The sequence below is a fragment of the Alligator mississippiensis genome, chromosome 5 (genome assembly GCF_030867095.1).
Source record: "Alligator mississippiensis isolate rAllMis1 chromosome 5, rAllMis1, whole genome shotgun sequence".
Lineage (NCBI taxonomy): Eukaryota > Metazoa > Chordata > Crocodylia > Alligatoridae > Alligator > Alligator mississippiensis.
Window position 1 is genome coordinate 36,459,180 of NC_081828.1, and position 16,964 is coordinate 36,476,143.

At 38.8% G+C, this 16,964-nt stretch overlaps 1 pseudogene; it reads left to right on the top strand.

Annotated features, from left to right (window-relative positions):
• Positions 1 to 9,955: 9,955 nt before the first annotated feature.
• LOC132251097 (U4 spliceosomal RNA) lies at positions 9,956 to 10,083 on the top strand (annotated as a pseudogene).
• The last annotated feature ends 6,881 nt before the right edge of the window (positions 10,084 to 16,964 follow it).

Sequence of the window (16,964 nt, forward strand, 5' to 3'; positions counted from 1 at the left end):
ATAGTGGGTTATATTAACAGGAGTGTCACTTGCAAATCAAGATAAGTATTCTTGCACTCTCTTCTGCACTGGGGAGGCTTCACCTAGAGTACTGTATCCACTTTTGAGCCCCACACTTCAAGAAGTATGTGGATTGTAAAGAGTTCGGCAGAAAGTGACAAAAATATTAGAGGTCTGGGAAACAAGACTTATGAAGAAAGGCTGAAGGAACTGTGGTTATTTAGTCTGGAGAAGAGAGGGTTGAGGGGAGATTTGATAACAGTTTTCAAATGCCCAAAAAGCAGTCATAAAAAGGACAGCTATAGAGGACAGGACTGGGAGCAATGGCCTCAAACTGCAACAGAGGAAATTTAAGCTGGAGGTCAGGAAGAACTTTCTGACTATAAGGGTGGTCAAGGATTGGAACACGCTATCCAAAGAAGTTTGGAATTTCCATCCCTGGAAATTTCCAAGAGCAGGTTAGGCAGACAGGCCAGTGATGCCCAACCTTCCAGCCTTGTAGGCAGAACAAGTGGAGCAGGGTCAATCCAACCCCATTTGGGGTTGGCCTGTGAGCTGGATCCCATGTGCTAACCCAGCCCTGCACACCAGCCCCATCCAACACACTGGTCTGACCATAGTCTGGATCTAGATGCACACTGGCCTGATGCCACATCAGGTCTGGCTGTGCGCCAGAATCTGGCTGCAGAGCCAGTGCAATCTAGCATGGAGGGCCATGTTATCTAGCCTGCGGGGCTCCCCACAAGTCTGGAAATTTGACAGTAGGGGAGTGGCTATTAACACTACCACTGCTCTTCCACTGCCAAATTTCCAGACACATGGGGACCCTGCAGGACAATGACACAGCTCCACAGGCTCTCTGGCTCATAAACTAGAGGTTGGGAACCACTGTTTTAGTCAGTGATGATCCTGCCTTGAGCAGGGGACTCAACTACATGACCTCATGAGGTCCATTCCAGCCCAGCTTTCCTATAATCCTACCTGAAATTTCTGCTAATCTCTTCACACCATAGATAATGACCCTATTCCCTCTTGAGTGGTCTTGCTCTTCCACTAATCAGGTTTATCCTTGCTACTGTACATCCTCTTTTGTAGCTCTTCCTGATAAATTATTTTTGTTCCTGTTATGGAGCCCTCTTCCACTCCTTCAAGCACTACCTATGAAGTTTTACACAGCAGTCGTTCTATCTGCAACTTAGTTTAAGCTGTGGCTGTTTCTTAACCAGACCTGAGGAAGGGTACCCTGTGTCCAGAAGCTTATCTAAGATTTCTCCCAATGACATGGTTGGTCCAATATAAGATATCACCCCTCAAAATCCTTGCCTTTCACATATTTCCTGGATCTTCATAGATACAACATCACACCAACACTGCAAAACTTGTAATCAGAGAGAAAAGTATAATGGGAGGGAAATTAAAGAATTCAGCACCACCCAGAGTGAGGAGATTTGTGTGTTTGCTATTGACTAGTCTAGTCATCCTCCTAGTTTGATATGCTGGATGTGCCTAACTCCCCTTTCACTGAATAAGGAACTGAGGCACCTAACTCAGAGCTGTTAATTCTACTTGTAGAGTTGGATGCTTAAAATTTAGGCATGGCAAAGCTCAGTGTCACCACATTTAAGTTCCTTTGTGAATCTGGGCCTGTGCCCTTGCAAGATATTATTTTTCTATTTGAATCACTGCAACAATCAAGCTGTTCAAAAGGCCGCTATCTTAAAAATCTGCTCCAATTTTTTCAGTTCTCTTTGTATACTAAAATGATTGAACCATTTTTAATCAATTTCCCTAAAACAGCATCAGAACAAATGGAAAGTATAAGTCCGAAAGGGAAAAAATTGATAGAATTACAAACATCAGGAAAAGGCCTACCCAAAAGCTACCTCCTGTGCTTTACCGATAGCAAAGACCTACAGCCAGATAGAGCCCACAATTGCAGGTGTACAAATCCAAGGCATGTTAATTGGAAATTGAAGAGAGATCTGTTCCCAAAAATCTTTAATTACTTTGTCCTTCTCAAAACATACACAAACACATGCACTTCTGGTCTGTTCACTATTAGAAAATAACATTTTAAACATTATTAGAAAATAATAAGAAATATATTTAGAAAATAACATTCTAAACATTATTAGAAAATAACACTTCAGAAAATAACATTTTCCTCCTGACTAATAAGAGAAACTTATTCCATGTGTTCTTAAGATCCCTGTGTTGTTTGCATGCTGTGAATGCACATTTTGCTTACTAATCAATCGGTGTTTAATTACTATTCAAGAAAATCTTTGTAACAAGACCCGCTGAAAAATGTTAAGATGTACAAAAAATGTTAAGCTATGCTCTCTATTTGAAGTACCCTTGTTAATAGGAGATAGTTTGCCATGAAAGGCAGAATATATATATATATATATATATATATATATATATATATATATATATGGTTAGGGGCCTTCAGGCAAAACCCTATGAGGAGAGATTGAGGGCTCTGGATCTCTTCAGCCTCCTCAAGAGACAGCTGAGAAGTGATCTTGTGGCCGCCTACAAATTCATCAGGGGAAGGAGGAGAACATGGAATAGGAGATGCCCTGTTTACTGGGGCACCCCTTGGAGTAACTAGGAATAACGGCCACAAACTAACGGAGAATAGATTTAGGGTAGACATCAGGAAGAACTTCTTAATGGTTGGGGTTGCCGGAATCTGGAACGGGCTTCCAAGGGAGGTGCTGCTCTCCCCTACCTTGCAGGTCTTCAAGAGGAGACTGGACAAGCACCTGACTCGGGTTGTCTGACCCTAGCGTTCTTTCCTGCCCTGGGCAGGGGCTCGGACTCGGCGATCTGTTAAGGTCCCTTCTGACCCAAACATCTATCAATATATACTAGTGGCTTAAACTGTATCCTACTTTTATACATTACAGTATTTTAAATGTTAATTTATCACTAACCAACTTTCTTATGCACTACATTTTTAATTAGTAAGAATTTTAATGCATTCACTTGAACTCAAAAATTTAACTTTTTTTTTGAGGGGCAGAAAGAATTGGCTTCTAAACAGCAAAGTTACTTTTTGATTGCAGCTCTGTCCCATTTTGCAGGACCAGCTAAAGTTATGCATCTAATTTGTTGTGAAGAATTGGGTGATTGAATCCATACCCTAGAGTACCCTAGAGTATCACATCAGAAGTTAACTGCCTCTCTCAAATATCCATCACTTGAAAATTGCCCCTTTTATTTGCTCAGATTAAGATTAGTTTTCCTTCTTGAGGAGGCTAAATAGTAGTAAGTAATGAGGTGTCTAAAAGTAAAACCTCATGTTCTTGTTATGTTACAATCATAACTGATTTTAAAGGCTTGGGAACAGAAACATTTTAGAAACACTGCACCAATTCAGAAGTCAATAATAGGATACTAAACTTTTCACCACTGCATCACAAATTTCAGTCCAGTCCTAGTGCTGATTACCACCAATTTTAATTCTTTTTGGGCAGGTGTCCCTATGAGAAACCTGCTTTTCAATGAAGAAGAGATAGCCTTAATAAGAATGCAGCCATTATGATGTTTCACTGTTTCCCAATAACTATCATAGGATGGCTTAGGGCACATGCATACATCAGTGGGACCTGATCTATGATCACATGGCTTGCTTTAAGCCATGCGATCATAGATCAGGTCCTTACTTGTGCACACATTCACTGGTGGTGGGAGCCACACTAGGGATGCAATATAAGTAACCTGGGGTAGGGGATAGGACAGGAGAGATGGGGGTAGAGGTGGGGGCAGGGAGGGAAACAACTAGCGAGTCCACGGGGATGGGAGGTTGGTGGGTCTGCAGGGTTTTTTGCAGGATCAGAGGAGAGGTTGCTCGTCTAAAAGTGAGGATTAGAGGGCTAAAATAGCTCATTCATGGGTGGGGAGGGAGTTGGAGAAGCACAGTTCTGGGGTTGGGAAGAGCAGCTGGGCTTTCCCAGTCCCAGGGCTGCACTTTGAATGTGTATACACATTGGGTTAGATCAGGCACTAGATAGCTCATTCTATGTAGTGCACCTTAGGTGAGCTATGTTAGATTGGACTGGCCATTTACTGGCCAATCTAAACTCCCAAAACGTAGATACAATTGAGTGCTTAGATTGACCTAACCCTAGTTAGGTTGATCTAAGTGTAAGGTCTGTATATACCTTTAGTCTGTGAAGAAAATTAGTGAAGTGCCAACAGCAAACAGGAGAAGGAGGGAGGACAAAGTCTAAATGTGGTTGTTCCTGGGGCAGATTTGGAAAAGTTGTTGATCTTGCTGTTAGGGGAGCTGACTTCTATCTGGCAATGAGGGAATCTACTCCGAAGTAAGCTGGCTGGAGGATAACTGACCCTTTTCCCCACATGTAGGTTTGAGTGTCCTTGTAGGAAGAACAAGAGGATGATGGGGATAAAAAGCTGTTAAAAGGCAGGGGTTGTTTGTAGCTGAGTGCCAAAGATAGAGATATAGGATGCTGATGGAAAACTGTATGTTATCCCAAAAGAAAACTGGTGCTTTTCTATATAAATTGTATATTTGTTCTTTGAGTGGTTATCTTTGTCCTTGGTGTCCTAACAAATAGGCTGTCGGCAAACTGAACATCTAGTCTCTTGAACTGTTTTGACTAAGTTCCAGGAGTCCATTGCACCACTCCATAAATGCTACCATTACAATTGGCAATAATTGCCACTTTTTTGGCAGCCTCAGCAGAGGGGCCAAAAATGGAATAAGTAGAACAAATACATTCTTCCATGAAGTCCCTTCAAAATGCAGTTGATACACATTAATTCACCACCACTTCCAGAGTGAACTGCTACTCTTCCAACCTCTTGTAGTGATTGTCAATAGGATAAACCAGCCTGTATCATCACTTTCCCTCTAATTTAATCAGTGTCACCAGGGGCTACTACATTGAAGCAAGCTAAGGTAATGGGATCAGAAAATCCTTTCTTTTAGAACTTGTTTTCTCATGGCAAGTAACACATTCTCAACAAATATTACCAACCTGTACCTTGCAGTAGTTGTTCCTCACTTACAATATAGTCAAATATACTATATTTCCATTGATCATAGCTGCTGCCATATAACAAGGCAAACCCTGATTTTAGACAGATAAAAGTCTGTCTTGCCAAAAATAAGACAAAAAAATAGGAAATCTCATACCTAAGTCCCAGGCCTTCCATCAGCTTTTCAGAATTTGAAATCTGTTTCTACTCTCATTCTGTCCTATTCCTGTTCCTCAAATGCTGTATAATATCTTATTTGCCAGTAATCCCTATGGAGAATATTATCAGTACAGCTGATCATGGCTTTTGCAGATAGAACCTTTACAGAGACCAAGTTCTTCTCTTCTCTTCTTTTGACCCCATGCTTGTTATCTTAGCCATAAAATACATCAAAAGACTGGGCCCAGGAAGATCCCAACTTGCGTGTAAGAAATCAGAGCCTACTGTTACCATATCATTCATTTTTTGCACCAAGCACTGTACCTCAGTCAGTGCTGGATCCCAGCCAAGCTGCAAACTGCATGGTGTTTCTGAAGCCATCCATTCAGCTCAAAACACAAAAGAGTACCAGAAAAATGAAATGATTTATGCTTTCTCTATTTTTTTCGCTTTACATTCTTTGTCCATTATATCCAAATGCTCCTTCCCAGATTTGTGTCAGTGATCACCTCCTGTATGACAGGTCCTAAACCTCTCAAATTTTAATCTGACAAGCTGCATAATAATTGCTTTTTATGACAGGCTAAACCTTGCCACTGGAGTGGCTGCCCCCATTCCATATATATGTACTTAAAAAATTAGGATTTCTTGCAGCTATCTTCAAATTTTTTTTTCTTAATTTTTCAGCTAGGAACAATTTGATTACTCAATGCAAATAAAGCTTGTTTCATTTTTGATGTTTGCATCCAAGGAACAGAATATAAAAGGCCAAACTTTTGACATAGTCATGTTAGTAATCAATTAAGGCTACATAACTACAGCTCTTATAAGCAAATGAAACAAAGACCCCTGAGGCAGCTTCTCAGGTCATGTAAGCTATCATAGTTAGATTGAAGTAAATGGGATTATAGCAATTTATATCACCTAAGGATCAACCTTCCACACTTCTGTTGGGGTTAAACTTGTTATAACGGGCTGCTTGTCCCATTTATTTGTAAAAACTGTTGTCTCTTATCTTGGACTATGAGTTCTTTGCTATTTTATGTTTCCAAAGTACATAATACAATGAGACCCTGATACATGGCTTGTTCTCCCAATGATGCCATAACCCATAATAATATTATTTGCTTTGGGCTGGATCCTATAATCCTTATTTATGTGAAGTATATTAATGGAAAACCTGGTAAATGTAAAGCAGTAGGAATACAGGTTGTAATCCTGCATAGTGCTGCTGAAAGTCTTCAAGAGGTATTGAGAATGCTCAGAATCAATGGAATTTGAGACCTAATATATTGTTTTCTCTAGCACAAAAACAAATTCTGGTTCTCCCCCACCCCCTCTTAAATCTGAATTGCAAGATGACCCTGCTTCTACAATAAAACAAAATGAAGTATGGGGAAGAGAGGATGAACCACGGAGGATGGAACAGAAATATCTGTGAGTGTAAATGCAGCTTGGAACAGAAATATCTGTGAGTGTAAATGCTAAAAACTATATGCAGACTAGGAACAGTTAATTGGGGAAATGAATAATATAGGTTCTACATATACTGTTGATTTCTAGCTGCTGCTTTTGTGATACTATTGTACATTTCTTTAAGGGTGGAAATTGAAGACTTTGAAACAAATAATGATACATGCCTGAACTATATTAATTTAGAGGAAAATATGGTTTGCAATTAAAAGTTCATAGCTTTTATTAAATTCAGAATATTTTATAATTAGGGCTGTGTCTATGGATTATGATTTTTAATTTTGAAATCAATCATATGTTAATTTAGTAGTTATTTTTACTATCAACCAACTGTAAAATGTTGTATTTTACCACTAAGGTAACATAATGAACCATTAATTCAAGATTTAAAAATCTGTATACTGATGAATTTGTAATTCCCTCATGCACATGTTTAAAAGGATTTTTTTTCAAAGCATATTTAATATTGTAAAAGATCTGTCTACGTGTTAGATGATAATTAGCTGCAAAATTAGCCAGCTAGAAATGTTATTCATCAAAATACGATTGAGTCCTGGAAAGATTGAAAAACTCTCCAATAGAGTGTTTGCAAACATGAACAACTTAGTTACATTAAGCTTAAAAGACACAAAGCATTGATTAAAGTCTCTATTTAGTTTTTCAACTTAAAAGGTACGTGAGAACTGCTCACATTTCTGTTATTTCAAGCGGATATTTCAGGTCAGACTTACCTTTGAATTAGAAATTCTTCATGTTACTCCATAGTGCTTGCACACAGGACGCTTTTCCTGCAGTTACTGTAAAGGGATGGTTGGCTTGTTACACAATTGCTAATTGCTGAAATCACGAGCGAGACTTTATGAGGGAGTATAAGGCAAGATGCCGTGTTTATTGATTAAGTGCTTAATACACCCCCCCCCCACATTCACACCCCAATTTCTGTTGTGAGCTGGTATACGTTACCTATTATATTAGTTCTCAGATCAACTTGGTGGCCAGTGAAGTTGATCACGAGTAGGAGTTGGGCTCCTGCCAGTCCATCATATCAGATGAACCGATGCTCCAGGATGACACGCAGAACAAGACCCAAAATCAGTATGTCTCACCCCGTCTTTTATAGCCTTGTCAATTCATCAAGTCCTCTGGGATTTTGTTGGGTTATCACTGTGTTCTTTCTTGAAGGTTGATTGCCGTTGTTCTCTCGCTGTTCTGGAGCGGATTCTTCTTGTTTGTTCTTTTATCTGTCTGCATTCTTCAGCCAGTTGCCAGCTGATGTTTTCTTTTTCCACAAACACACTCTCACCCATTCTTTCACGCATACAGCATACAAAGAGTAAAAGGTTGAGCACTTGTGTCAAGCTACAGAGTAATACAAAATGGAGTTTCTTAAGGCAATGCAAAACTCAAGAAAATACATAAGATTAAAAGCACTAGGCAAAAAGTCTATTTGTATAACAGACTGGCACTGGAGTATGACTGGGACTTCCCTGTGGTCCAGAGATACCTTGCTACTATAATCACCTAATGGGGTTATTGGCAACTGGTTTTCCTTAGACTATTTAATTTACATTGCAGGGCTGGATTGAAATACAGATGGTTCATCCTAGTTTTCTCCATAATCTAAAATAACTTAATTTATCTGTAATGTGAAATTCTAGAAATCTGCCAGTATTGTTACTTATTCAGTTTTAAGACAAATATCTAGGAAATCTGATTTTACAACTTTAAGTAATATTTAGAGTTAAATAAAGGAGTTACATAAACCTTGTTTTCCTATATCAAAAGTCCACTTGAAATCCCTACTACTATATGTTATCTCACACTTGTGTCAGAACAGGATTTTAATAGCCTTATGTCAAACAATACTTTATCCCACAAGGCTTCCCATTGACTTCAAAAAGTGTCCGTAGTAAAGTTATCAAGATATGGCCATGGATAGCCATTTCTTAAATTATTATTATCTAGAAAATAACTAATTCCAGCCAACAAGAGACACATTCAGAGTGAAGACTAAATTTTTAGCCTTAAGAATATGAATGAGGGATGGAGGCTTTAATGCTACCCTTGAATTTTATTTTATATTGGGGCGGGGGGGGGGGAGTTGTTGAGCCCTTTGTAGTTTTCTGAAGAGTGATTTTATTGCTGATTTTGTCATGCCTGTGAAGTGTGCTAGACTGACAACTTCTGGTACACAGAGTAGGTGAAATACTGACTTCAGTGGGGGGGGGTGCAGAATTTCACTCAGTATGTACTATATTAACAGTAGCTGTGCAAATTTACCACACAATCTTGCCAGTCTGACTAAATTCAGAACTGGGGTCTGATGAGCAGTCAGTTTCCATGCCCGTTCCATTCTGGTATTACAAGGATGCTAACTGTGATGTCTTATGTAGATGGATATCCAATAATAACTAAACTGAGACTTTCAACTCTTTTTCTCATGAGATGCCAGAATTACTTGAGTGAAATTCTAACTCTACATAAAAGAAATGCAATATCAGTAATGGAATCTGGCCCTAATTTTGGTTCTGCAAACTTCACCAAGGCAGGCTCAAATATTGTGTGTGTGAAATTGAAAAATGTAAAGATATTTTAAAGGAAGTACTTGAATCCCCATCGGGCCCAGTACTCAGCTACTATATCAGATGTTCAAAGCTTTGTATTTCCTTCATAGTTGAGGAGGACATTGTTGAACACAAGAGAGTACAAGAAAGTGATCAGAATATAAATGAATCTAGGCCACATTGGGAACATGCAGTAGTCTAATTGTTAGACACCTCAGTAATGGTTGGGCATCTAAATAAATGGCTTGATTGTCAGAGGTTCAAGCACCTGCAACTACCACTGAAATGACTTTAATTTTTATTTTTGATATTGGATGTTCAGTAGATTTTATTTTATATTTACACAGAAGGTGTGCACTTTCCCTAAATGGGATGAGTTAGTCTCAAGACTTATCAGAACTTTAAGTATCACCAATGACCATCACCAAGCTTAGCAGAGCTGCATGATATTCAGGGAATACGAGGGCACCTCTGCCCCTGAGACAGAGCCACTTGCAACTATTTTTGGATCCCTACCTTCCCCAAAGTCAGCACCCAGGGCTGCTGCTCTCACCCCGCTCCTCCCCCTTTAGTTATGCTACTGGTGATATTTCTCAGAAAAACACAGGTAAATACAGAAGGGCATCTAAATGACTTCAATGTATTTTGGCTCTTTTCTTCAAAATTTTTTTCCAAGTGTTTGTTATGAGCTCTACTGCCTCCCTTTTCTACGTTTTGTCCCACTCTTTTCCTTTCTGTGAATTTAATGCTTTGCGCAGCGGCAGTATCATAGCCAATGAGGCCCACCCAAGGCATGATTATTGTTAGTTGAAAACTTTCCTTCTATTTCTACTCTAAAAGTCAGTGAAATATTTCTTGAAGGAAGCTGCTGTTGTTGCTGTTTGTGATCTCCATGTCCTGTCTTTTCTTTATACTTCTTTTCCCATGATTTTATTTTCCTTTCTCTACCTCCACTCTGACTGGTTTTTACGATCTTTCCTGTTTGTCCTTCATGCCACTTTGATCTCTTTTATACTCAACTCCTTGTCCTAGCATTCAACAGCTTTCCTCCTCCTCCCTGCCCTCATTTTCTCTTTCCTCTTCATTCAAAATGAACTTTATATTTTGTATATAAGTTTTTTCTAGTTTATTTATTTCCCAGACGTATTGTATCTTTTTCTTGCTGTATTTATTATGGGTGTGCTAGGCATAGAGAGAAAATTTTACATTATTTTTAAGATATTAAGTTAAAAGAAGTATTATTTTCTTTTCTCATGCTTCCTGCATCTTTGGGGATGTTGTACATCTGTCATGAACCAGGGCTGTGCTTCTGCTTGGTGATAGTCCAGAACACTGAAAAAAAAAGCCATGACCACTGTCCATCTGATTAGAGGGGTGCTGGGGACAAGGAAATTTATCCTGCCACAATGCAGTCCCCTCCACTGATTTGATATAGTAGCTAGTTTCTCAATTTCCAGATACTCAGAAGAAAGGGAACTTACCACTTAGGGTTAATATTATAACCTTTTCTTAATTTATTATTAATTTTCATTATTAAAATACTATTAACAAATATTTCTTGCATATCCAGTTACATGTTGCATTTCACCAATAATTACCATAAATGCTGCAAAAAGGTGTAAACTTAACGTAATGTAACATAGCATACCGAATCAAAATCAATTATTTTGCTTGATGAGGAAATAAAGCTGAAAGTTCTAAACTGCTGTTAAACCATGCAATCTCTAGACAGCTCCCTATCCTTTTAGTTTTGATCTGGATGGTTGAACATGTTTCTTCTTACTGCATGTTTAGAGACCCAGTGAAATTATCCTTTCTTCATTAAAAAGGAAAAGAACTAGTAAAGGAAGCAAGGGAGCAAAAGCAAAGCTAATGGGCCAGGTACTCACCTGTTACAAATCAGTACAATCCTATTTAAATCGATGGAAATAAATACTAATTGTGGATTTGGCTCAATATTGGCAAAAGTTGTGATTAGAATGCAAAGCCAAAAAGGAGCCCATCACTAGGAGTTTTCAAGTACTAATAATGATGATGGTTATTTGCCAACTAAAAAGGAAGCTAACAGTGACAAAGATGAATGTAGATGGTGGAATACTGCGTGTGTTCAGGGGGTGATGGGAATACTGTACAGGACAGACCACATGGTTCTCATCCTTCACCTGACAACATACCATAACATAAAAATTGTTTCCTTTCAATTACAATAACTATGACCTTTTTTTTTTTCTTCTTGTTATGGGGACTACAGAAGCTGGTTTCAGAGTGGTGTCCTGCTCCGATGCATCTTTAAAAAAGAACATGGAAAGTCTCTTTTGTGAAATCCTGACCCCAGTGAAGACAATGGCAACACTCACACCACTGCCCAAAAGCTCTGAATTAATAGTCCCTTAAAGCAAAACAAAAGTAATTCTGTTTAGGATGGTTCATTCCCTTTCACTAACATCAGAACTTTAGCACATCTTTTAGCATGATGATTCTCTACAAAGAAAAAAAAACCCCTTGATTTACTATAGATACATTTTTATTTCCCTGAATTAAATGGGAGCTTTGCTCCTATTGAATTTAGATTGACCTCACTGGAAGTAAGACCCAAGGTGTTAAGGTTCTAAGGTCATACAATTAAACAAGTTTACTACCAAGCCATGTCCTTTTGCAAAATTGCCAGTGCGAGGATGGCAAGTGTTACACTTTGCAAATTTCACCATCTCCAGGATAGAAGTTTACAGGACTGCTTTCTACTCCCTCTGCATTCCCACAATTTTTAACCCTCCTTTTAACTACTACGCATTTGCACCAAGGCTCTCACAGATGGACTGCTTCCAATGGCCAGATGCATAGCACCTGCACAAACCTTTTTCAGGTAGGTATAGGCAGCATGAATATAGGCATGGAACACAGCTGGGATCTTTGCTGTCAGGGAGAAAAACAATGCATAGCCATGCTCTGTATTTCACCCCCAAAATCACAGACAAATGACAACTTGGTAAAATCACATTCTATAGACCACAGCATCCTGGAGAGCATATGTAGTTGGAATAGTGCATCATCCTCTGTCCTTATATGACATGAACAGGCCCATAATAATTTATTTTCCTTTCTCTCTGTGCTCTCATTTAACTCTATGAACAGAATGTAACAGCTTTTTTGTTTACTTGTAACATCAAAAACTTATTAACTAAGAAACATTTTAAAGGAGTCAAGACAATGTTTCATTTTACTTAAGATAACAAGAGATTGTTTCACCAGCACTCTCTAGCTCCTCTCAGATTTTATCAGATTTACACGTGTGAAATGCAGTACAGTACTAGCTCTTCTGAAAGAGTTCATAGATAATTCATATGTCCTTATACCCTAGCAACAGAAAAGGCTGTTGTTTGTATTCTTACTATTTTCAGTGCATATTAACAAAAAATATGAGCTCACTGGCAATTAAATAGGCATATTTATTATCCATCCATTATTAATGCTATGTATTAGGTGTGAGTTTCATTAATATCTATTGTTTAACATTATCCCTTATTCATTATTACCTTAGCCAGCAGAACCATGTTACATAACCATTAGCGCACTCCTTCCCCTTCTCCAGTCCATCTCTCCTAGAAAAGTTTTCCATGGAATGGCATGAGCAAAGCCTCCATGTGGCTGGCTCACTGCTTTTTCCTGGCAATCCTGACTTGGAGAAGGACATTTTGGATTGATGGAACATTTCCACCAATCAGGTAACATCTGGGAGGGACTTGCCCTATCCCTGCTCAGAGGCAGGGGATGCAAGAAGCCCCTGGACCTGATTGAAGACTGTGCTTTGCAGGTCTGGCAGACTTCAGGTGTTGGGGCCTCCAGTGTAAATAAAAGGGCAGATACAGTGTGGGACAGTGAGGAGAGAGGAGTTCCAGAGAAAACCATCATTGGGACCCTGCCTGAGCCTCGACAGTGTGTGGATCAGCGCACGGTGCTCAGGCTCTGGGAGGCGCTCAAAGCAACTTGAGCCTGCAAACCTGCCAAGCAGCTGGGTGAGGTGCTGTGTGGATTGGTGCATGGAGAGCTGGCCCTGGGAGCAGCTCAAGGCTGCTTGGGCCGACATGGTGTGCAGGTTGGCGCACAGAGAGCCAGCCCTGGGAGCAGCTTGGGGCTGCTTGGACCCCACATGGCGCCCAATGCAGGGCCCAAGACATAGAGGGAAGAACCCTCAACTCGAGGCCAATAGCTCCAGGAGGCCTGAGATGGTGTGGGAACCCAGAGGCCAGATCGACAGCCCCCAGAGAAAGGACTGTGAGTTACCGGGAACCCTGGTCCCACAGGGAAGGCGCCCCTGAGCAAGGGACCCTGGGGGGAGTGGGCCTAGGGGGAGAAGACCCTATCCCATTTGAGGGACCAAGTGGTTGGAACCCATATAGGGTGTGTCTAATATCTGGTATAGTTATGTTTCCTATTTGGTATCTGTTGTTATTGTTGGTGTTATAAATAGTTGGGTGTATTAATTCTGTATAATGGGCTCTGTAAGGATGTCTTTATTAGCTAGCCCACTTGTGGTATAAGCTTGCTGGATTGACTGTCCTGGGATCCACCCCTATTCTGGGCCTGAGGCACAGGTACTTACCCAAATACCCACCCCTAGGACCAACTTCCTCTTGCTAACAGACCTTTATATGTATATTTGTATCTATATCTGTAATTATATCTATCTTAAAGAGTTTTATATAGAAAACATTTATAGTATATAACTGCTGGTAACTCAATCAATTGTATATAGTTAAGAACTTTGGGCTTGGGCTAACTCTCCAGAGGAAAGAGGGATCTGCTCGAAATATTGACATCCCTCTCACAGCACCCCCTCCTGCTTACCCATCCCAGCCAATTGAGAATAGGGCACACCCTTGGGTGTACCCGGGTTACATCCATAAACAATTAATTCTGGGTACACTGAGTCAATATTAGTTTTCCTGTGTTCTATTTTTCACTTAAATGATATTTTATATTCAGTATAAAATAATGGCATTGTTCACCAGCACACTCAGAATATATGTGACTATGTGTAAACACTGTGTTGAGACTCACAAAATCATTGTTACTTGTTTTGAACTGTAGCCTTTAAAACTTATAAACCAATACCCAGATTCCATACCTCATCTTTGCTCTGCATCTCTTGGAGCTCTCATTGTCCCTGTATTTTCTTCTGTGCAATGCCTTTAAATTAAAGTTTATTTTGACTTTCTATACAAAAGTTTATTCTGACTTTCTAAACAAAGCGGAGTGGAAAGTCATTTTAACAAATAGAGTACAATATAGATCAAAACAGGTTTAATCATTACCCCCTGTTTTAATTACTACTTGACACATTATCTCTATTGTCCTTCTACAAGTTTCCTTTTTGAATGAAATATTAAAGGCAAGTCACAGCTGAATATATATGCAGTCTACAAAGAAAATGGCTTTGAACTATATGAAATGATTTATTGTTCACTTTTCTTTATGAATATTTATTTGCCATAACAAAAGCAATTCAATGAAGAGAAAACATGAGGACCAGTTAACTGAACATTTGCATACCCTAATGGTTAAAAACGGGAAAGAAAAATAATGTAATGCATTGGAATCATGCTAATCTAGGCTTTTCCTATTTTGTGTAGTTAATTCCAAATATTGCACATGTGAGGGCAGAGTGACAGTGAAGATTTTTAGAATTCAGAGCTTGGAAGGGAAATATATATGACCTACCAATAAGTGTTCCAAACTCTTGTGATTACATTCATTCAGAAAGAGGTTCTTTAACACATTTATGTATACTGTTAAGACTTGGGTGGAGCCTAAGTTTTTGTATCCAAAATGTTCCAAGTGGCTGTCTATTATAGCTTGGCATTTTTGGACAGAAAGATATACAGGTCCTGATCCTGCAGGAAGCTGATAAGTTCAAGAGGGAGGTGATGAATGAGTAGAATTCCCCCCGCTCCCACTGAAAGGGAGCCTGAAAATGCTCAGCACTTTGCCCTATCAAACACTTAGGGTCTGGTAATATTTCACCTATTAACAATGAAAGTGGTTTTAGGCACCTTAGTGTGATCCTATTCCACCCTTGGAGTCCTTGGAAACCTGGTAATACAAAAGGTGCATAGGCCCTCCTCCTTGCAGCTTTTTTGTTACTTAATCTTATAGGCTAGATGATGGTGTATTACAAAAGTGGATGCATAGATGGATTTTCAGGAAACTGAACAAACCTGTGGATAAGTCTACCTAGACAATTAATGGGTAGATTTAAATCAGGCCCTTAGTTTTTAAACACAGACACGTATTCACTAAGTAGGAGCAATGCTTTCTCCTACTCATCAGCAGAAAAAAACAAGTAATTCACAGGATTTCATTTGCTCTTCCAAATTTAAGGTTTCACAAAAATATAATTCATTTTCATGTAATAAAAACCACTGTACATTGAAATAAAAATGAATTATGCTATTTGGAGCCTTTTTGCAATGTCCTGATACATGGTCATGGATGGGTCCTTGACAGATTTTGTATGCATTTTCATGTTTTCTTTCCTCTTGCATTTATCTTAGATTTTAAGTGATAGAATGTAAATGAAGAAGCTAGATTACAATGGACAAATTCTTGAGGAATTTCAACATTTTTTTGTCTTTTTTATTAAGAAAGAGTTTCAATTGTAAACAGTATAACACATACAATATTTGGTCAGGATAAAGTTTAAACATAACTCTACAGTAAGGATGATAATATGGTTAAAACATGGGGCTTGGACAGTCATTTAAATTCTCTTTGTCTCCGTTTTCTTCTCTTTGAAACTGGAATAACAACAACAACAACAGCAGCAACAACTGCCTATCTGAAAGCAAGCTGTGAGGCTAATTCATTAATATTTGCAAATTACTTTGTGATTCACAAATAGAATGTGCTCTGGAAGTACAAAATATTATAATTTACTTTCTATGCCTGTTTAGTTTTGCATTGAAGAAAAGCACAATGAATTGCTCTCTTTAAATTTGTCTAAATACCATATTCCTAACTTCTAGCTGTTTTCCTAGTAGTCAATAACAGGCACATTGCACATTATTTGTTATTTATGTTCAGCTTAACGCCTGTTTCTGCTCTGAACTTCTGCTTTCATACCATTTTACAAATACCTAATTCTCATGATACTCATGTAAGCTAGTTATTATTACAATTATTGTACAGATGTGTAAACTGAGTTGCAGAGAGTGATTATTTTAACTTGCCCAGGGCCAGAATTGGTATTCGAGTCATAACAGATCCCAGAAATCATGCCTCTGAATTCTATGCTTTAACTGTAAAATACTCAGTTTTGAAACACATCATCATATAATTGCAAGTTTCCTTTAATTATGCATAATTGGAAATCTGGCACAGCAAAATACCTTCTTAGGTGTCTCAGAAGCTTCTAGTCGTTGTAGTCTACCAGATCCCCAGTTTACTTGCAAAGATATATCAGTTATTCACAATTGAAGATATTCGCATCCATTTCCTGTAGTTATCATCTGCTGGACGGCTAGATTGTAATGACTAAAATCTATATCTATTCAACATAAAAACCACAGGATATGACACTGGTATCTTGTTGTTCCAATCAGCCTCCTGGTATTATAGCAGTTCTTTTATTTAACTGTATTACTACTGAGCTCAGTCTGTTAGACTTATGCTAGTTATTTTACACCGTGTCTGCATTGTATATTGTGATAATTGAAAACTCAACAGAGCCCTGAGGCAGCATCACCATGGGATGGGAGT